The sequence below is a fragment of the Limanda limanda genome, chromosome 10, assembly GCF_963576545.1.
Source record: "Limanda limanda chromosome 10, fLimLim1.1, whole genome shotgun sequence".
Taxonomy (NCBI): Eukaryota; Metazoa; Chordata; class Actinopteri; order Pleuronectiformes; family Pleuronectidae; genus Limanda; species Limanda limanda.
The window spans coordinates 10,104,500-10,110,745 of record NC_083645.1 but is presented as its reverse complement, the minus strand read 5'-3'; positions in this window follow the sequence as shown (position 1 = coordinate 10,110,745).

Genomic DNA, 6,246 nt, shown 5'->3' with positions numbered 1-6,246 from the left:
GCATCATAAACATGTATTAACCTCTTGATCCTGTATATATCAGGTCTGCCTTTAGGGAAATTCTACCCATTTCGACCAGAGTCACTTGGACTCGAGGATGAAGTGATTCCACTTTGGTTGTCGACGGTCAAAGGTCACGGTGATCTTATGTGATTCCGGGAATGTAGTTGGACAGAGCCTGCACTGGTTGGCAGAGGCATGTTGCCACAGGGCAGCAATTCTAGTTGGGTTTATTTCTTACTTTTCTACTTATCTCATACCCACTTGTTCCTGCTGCATTTTCAGAAGTTAATGAGGTTTAAGTGGCTCCTGATGTTTGAGACCAAAGGAGGATAACACATTGGCTGTCCATTGTATTTGTGTAGAGTGTGTACGGCTACTCAGAACAGACTCACACTCATAACTGCATACATCTGTTGGTGGTTTTCTCCGATGAAAAATGCATTCTGGCTTCAGTTTACATGAGGTCAAGAGGATTTTGTAAGGGTGGTCACAGAACAGGTTAAGTACCGACAGTCAGCAGGGACTGATGTCAACTACCGCTAAATTTCAAGTGTGAACCGCAAATTTTAAAAGTATTCATCTATTTTCTCCATGTTGCAGGTGTCAGAGTGGAGGTATTTTGTTTGAAGTCTCAATAAATGGGCACGTCAACACGATACAGAAAGTTTGCAGTGTAATAACGCCATTTAGAATGTGCCTATAAGCTCTGTCCTCTTATTTCTTTCCTATAATGGCTCAATTATCTGACAAAATAACTGATGTAATTTGCCTTAGCCAGCTCAAGTGTATTGTATTCATAATGGTGAGCAATTTCATTTGTTGATGGCTTTGTCGTTTTTAGCCAACCTTGTATCCTATGTAATACTGCAGTATAGGGCTGTTTGGTTCAAGGTTTGATTACTACTTGATGCATATCGTGCACAAAGATTCAGAAATTGACTTTTGACGTATTTATCAACCAACACCATCGCTCCTTTAAAGAACTGTAACAAACGGGAGTCTTTAAATGGAAAGCTTACATTAACCGTGCCCTTCTTTGTTATCGCAACTCCAAACACTGCTGGACTACGACGGGAACAGTTTGGGTTCTCACTTCCTCATAAATAAATGACATGGGCTGTTCAATCAGAAGAGCTTACCCTTTTTATGTGACTGGAAATTGTACAGTTTTTAATTGAAAAGAAACACAAATGCAAAGATGAACGATAGTCATTTTTTTTGGAATGTCCCATCAAGGGCGGAAATTCCTCGTCCTGACCCGTCACTGACAGACTTGTCATGCTGCTCGCGACCACCATGTAAATGCTCTTTTATCTCTTTGACACCAAAGTCCTTTCCCCCAGAGTTTCTTGTCATGCTCCCGCTGTTTGCCAAATAGGAGACAGAGATGCTTGTCGACTGAGTAAATGAAAACCTAATATGGCGCCTCGGATATGGACATAGGGAGGCTGGAGGGCAGAGGAAACCAACAACAACTGTGTCTAAGTAGGTGTGTGTGGTCTCTCTGTGGGCTTATGGTTAATGTCCGATGAGAAAAGAAGTATACAACAGTCAAGTCCTGGCTCAACAGAGGAGTGCAGCATGTGAAATGCTGGGAAAGGGAAGCTATGAGTTGTGTTTAAAGCATATCTTACTCCAGCGTGGCCAGTGCTTTCCATCAGACTCATGTCAGCAGCTGCCGCCATATCAGACAAATGGACACAAATTACTCCATTTACGATGAGGTGTTTCCCTTATACTTGTCATGGCACCATTTATCATAATTATTTTTCCAATAGAAAGCCAGACTGCAGCATTTTTGCTACGCCTGTGGTTTGAACAGGATAGAACTTGATCAAAGAAAATCTGTTTTAATTTAATAAGCATTAATAAACACTTTTTAGATAAGATAAAAAGGTTAACCACTTAAAAGAGCCGTTATCAAACCTATAAAACAGCTCAGACTTTTACAACTTCATATTTAGGTCAAGGCTGTTGAGTAGAGACATATGCTGTCAACGGGATCCTCTCCCGGTGAAAATCAGGAGAGGAGAGAGAGCAGTTAATACTGCAATCCAAACATTAATCACAAGCCCCCTGTAGTTGTTCACCTCCATCTTGTGGAGGTTATACAAGGGCTTGGCCAGCGTATGTACTGTTTAGACAGTAGCCTTTCCGTAGTATTACAGAGCAGACACACTCTCCAATCACCCATGACAGGATGAACTGAAAACGAAGCAGTGTGTGTTGGCCGGGGTGGATGTGATAAATCATTTATGTACTAACACAGTGAAGGATGAAGAAGCCATTATTGTCAGGGAATGAGAGCAGTGATGGAGAAGGGCAGGTCAGAGTGTGGCAGAGCGTGTCTCCTAAACAGATGGGATATAAAGATGGACGACATGACGGCCCCAATAAAGTGAAGCCAAATCATCTCCATCTCCCCTTGGTGGCTGCCTGCAGTATAGGTTGTAAACCCTGCCTCCTTCATGTTAGCGGATGGGACATGGACCAAACTAAGAAGTCCAATTATTAATTTATTAAAGCTTTTCAAAGACGGATTATGCCATTTAAGGTCGTTCTTGTTCAAATGCTTTCTGAGGAGTTTTGTTTTAATTAGTTATTTGATGCTATAAAAATGGGGTGAAATGTCTCTGTTGACAGTTGAGACTGACTTGCGATTGGTCGAGCATGTGTATTGGCACCACCTCGACACTGCTGCTCCACACAACGATGACTACAACACAGACTCTGGTTCCAAATAACATAAAAAGTGCAAGATGCCAGCACACGTATCAGAGACATTTGGGCTTCATTTTTGTCCATATTTATATACCCTCTATGGTCCTAAACTGTGCAGCATAGCATTTGTCTAACAATCCCAAACATCAGTCACAGGACACTTTAACACAGTAACTGAAGCATTGTAAAAGTCTGTGTTAGTATCTTGCACATTCCATTTTAGAGTCCATCCAGACAGCCAGCTGTGGCTCTCGGGTTGACCCTCTTCACCCCGTGCTGATATGACTCTGTACTTCTGTCACGCTCCAGACAGTAGTGGTTACAAAATGTGTAACCACTAATGTGTGATCACTGTCTCTTTGTTTAAAAAATGTTAATTGTTGCCAAACTATGCACTGAAGCACTGTTGTAACTCACTGATGTCCCCAAGGTCTTTGCTTTTGTGTTGGAACCTACGTTTGCACCTCGTTGCTTTGGGGGGGGGGGACAAGGGGCATTTAAACTTTCTCATCTTGTCCAACTGCAGGTCTGTTGCCAAGCGACAGCAACAAGCTGATGACATGATCGCGGAAAACCTCTGTAGACGAGAATGTTTCATTTCAGCTCTGCCTGTGCTTCCCCTGAATGAAGCAGCCACTGAATTGGGACATAGCTCCGGTGTCTGGAGACTTTTTGGACATTTTTTGTAAACTTTCTACCTTATGGGCTTTTCATTTTGTGGCTTTTTTACTTTCCTTGTGTTTAGCTTTTGCATTCATATCATGTTTATTCTAAAGCTTTATTTCCCCGTGTGTCCTTCTCACTTTCCTACTGTCCTTATCTGGTTTCATTCCCTTGTTGATCACCTTCCTCAATCTTACTAGTTTCACCTGAGTCTTGTCAAGTAGTGAATTTAATCCATGTGTTTCCTCTTCCTGTTAGCCAGTTGGCCTCATCAGTTTTTCTGAGTGTTCCAGTGTGTATTGTTCCCCCTAATTTGTCTTGTGTTTTTCACCTTGCTTTTTTATGTTTTGGAACCTTTGCCTTTTTTGTTATCTGCATTTGGGTTCTGACCTGTTCTTGGATGTGACAGAAATTGGTCTCACTCTACCACTTTTTTTTTTTAAAAGCTGGTACAGTTATGCTGATGGCTCCATCTTTTCAATTAAGGTCAAAACTTCCCTGCTTCCTAAGTTACTTTGGATGCAATAGTCAATGAGCTTTACAAGTGAATTCACATTAAAACACATATTAGCCTAGGCTGAAATAGTCTCTTTCCTCTGTACTCTGAACACTCTTTATAACTTTTTGTCACAAGAATTCAACGTGTTCTTGCACCAAATAGGAATAAAGAGAAAGTAAAGTACCTCATGTACTTTCAGGAAATGTAATTTAAGCCTTACATGCTCCCTCCTTGCTTGTTGCGCTCTCGCATGTAGTGCTGTTTTCCGAAATTGTTTATCTGACAATGTTATCTCAGAGAAAAGCGCACAAACCATCCCTTTGTTTTAGGAGAAAGTCATAAGAAAAACTCTCATGAAACAGACCATTCATGAAGTTACTTAACTATCAGGTTTCTTGGCTGTTAACAGTTGCTCTGTCCTATATTTAAACACAACGAGACAGGTAAAGTGTAGCCGATTGCACTCTGGGTATCACACATAGTGTTTATTGAAGTCGTTTTTGGGATCACAAGGGAGAATTTCCTGTTTTAAGTGGCTGATGTTAATGAGCTTCTGTGGCTCCATGCAAGTATTCCGCAGAGAGCAGAGCCTGTCTCCACACATCGTTTAACAGTAACCATGAGAAGACTTACAAAGGAAGAATATTTCAGTGCTTGCTTTGGCACAGCCTGACTCTTCAGCCTGTGTTAAACTAACGCCTGTGGGCTGAAAGCAGGAGCCCTTCAACATTAACATGCAGATCATGCATGCAAACATTACTCTCTTTGGCTCATTGGGTTACAACAATCTAATCCTCAGCAGTCTCTCTCTTTTCCCTCCGCAAGAACTCTCACTTTTACTTCCTTGCTTTTCCCTGCTATTTCTATTCGTGACATCCCAGCATTCATTTTGACGTTGAGGGACCGTTGTTTGTACATCCTATGAAGACGTCACATAGACCTGTGATACCTGTGATCCGAAACATTGACTCCTTCCCTCAGTTCAAATCCTCTCTCAAAACCCACCTTTTCAGGATTGCATTCTCACTGTAGTTGCCATGCTGTTTTTACTTGCACTTTTAATTTTAATTGTTTTGTTATTTGTTTGCTCCTGTTTTAAATTGTAAAGCGTCCTTGAGTGACATGAAAGGCGCTGTGAAATAAATGTATTATTCAAAAAGAGTTCCAATGTGGAAGTTTCCTTCCCGGACGTTCTGGTGGTTTCAAAATATGACAATACTGTGAGTGATATGTTCTGCTAGTTTATGTTCACAGTGTGCTTTTAGCAGATTTATACATTTTTATTTTCAGATTAATGATTTAATCTGTAAAATGTTCTAGAATGGTGTAACACACATCCTATTTGACCCAGACGTTCATGCTAACGTTTAGTTTTCAAGATAATCATGTAAAAACGTCTGACTGGATAACAACCATTTTACAACCGAAATAAATTGTCAATGAAAAGTAATTTTCCCCCAATAACAATCACACACTTGTTGTTTCCATTCTTTCTTTTTAAATGATAATTGCTGATAGTTTGAAAGAGAGAGTATGATTGGATCATTATTGGACGTGAAAGCAATGTCACAGCCGTGACCGTTGTCTGCTGCGTATTGTCTATATTCTAAAATCCCCCACTTTAGGAAATTTGTGAAATATTTTAATAAAAACTGTATCTACCAGTGGAGCTTTCTGCACAATGGAAAGCTCTGAGTCATTGTTGATGTTTATGTGAACCCAGGAACAAAATGTGACCGTCCAAATCGTTTCCTCTTTGCTCCTCTCTCTCTCTCTCTCTCCCTCTCTCTCTCTCACCTGTTGTAAGAGGCTGCTGCAGCTTGTATAAGGCAGGCTGCAGCCAGATGTTGTCTTTCACTGCCTACCTCTGGCTCAAATGAGGAACAACACCATATTTGGGCTTTTACAGCAAAGCACAAAATCAATGTAATGGCTCTCTCATGTGGTGCTTTGAAGAAATGACCCAACTAACCTGGCTCTGCCTGAAAGTGGATGTCAGACAAATCTAAACTAATGACTCCTTAATGTCTCTGCTTCACAGTCTGGGAGATCAGATTTCTAACAACGTCCTCCACATCAAAATCCCCCCGTACAAACAGAACCAAATCATGATCTCTACTGCTCTGCTCATTGCATTAGAGGCAGGTTGATGTGACACAAGCAGACTTCAGGGTGTGGTGCTGGAGTGTTTGTGTCTCAGTAACTCAGTGTTCTCTCAGTGTTCTTTCGCTCTTCTCCAAAATGAGGTTAATCAAGTCTTCATCAGTCGCCTGAGAGGGTATTTATTCTGCTGAAGCTTATCTGGCACTTTGCAGTGATGTGGGCTGTAGTCATGCATGAACCTTGTAGATTATCATAAG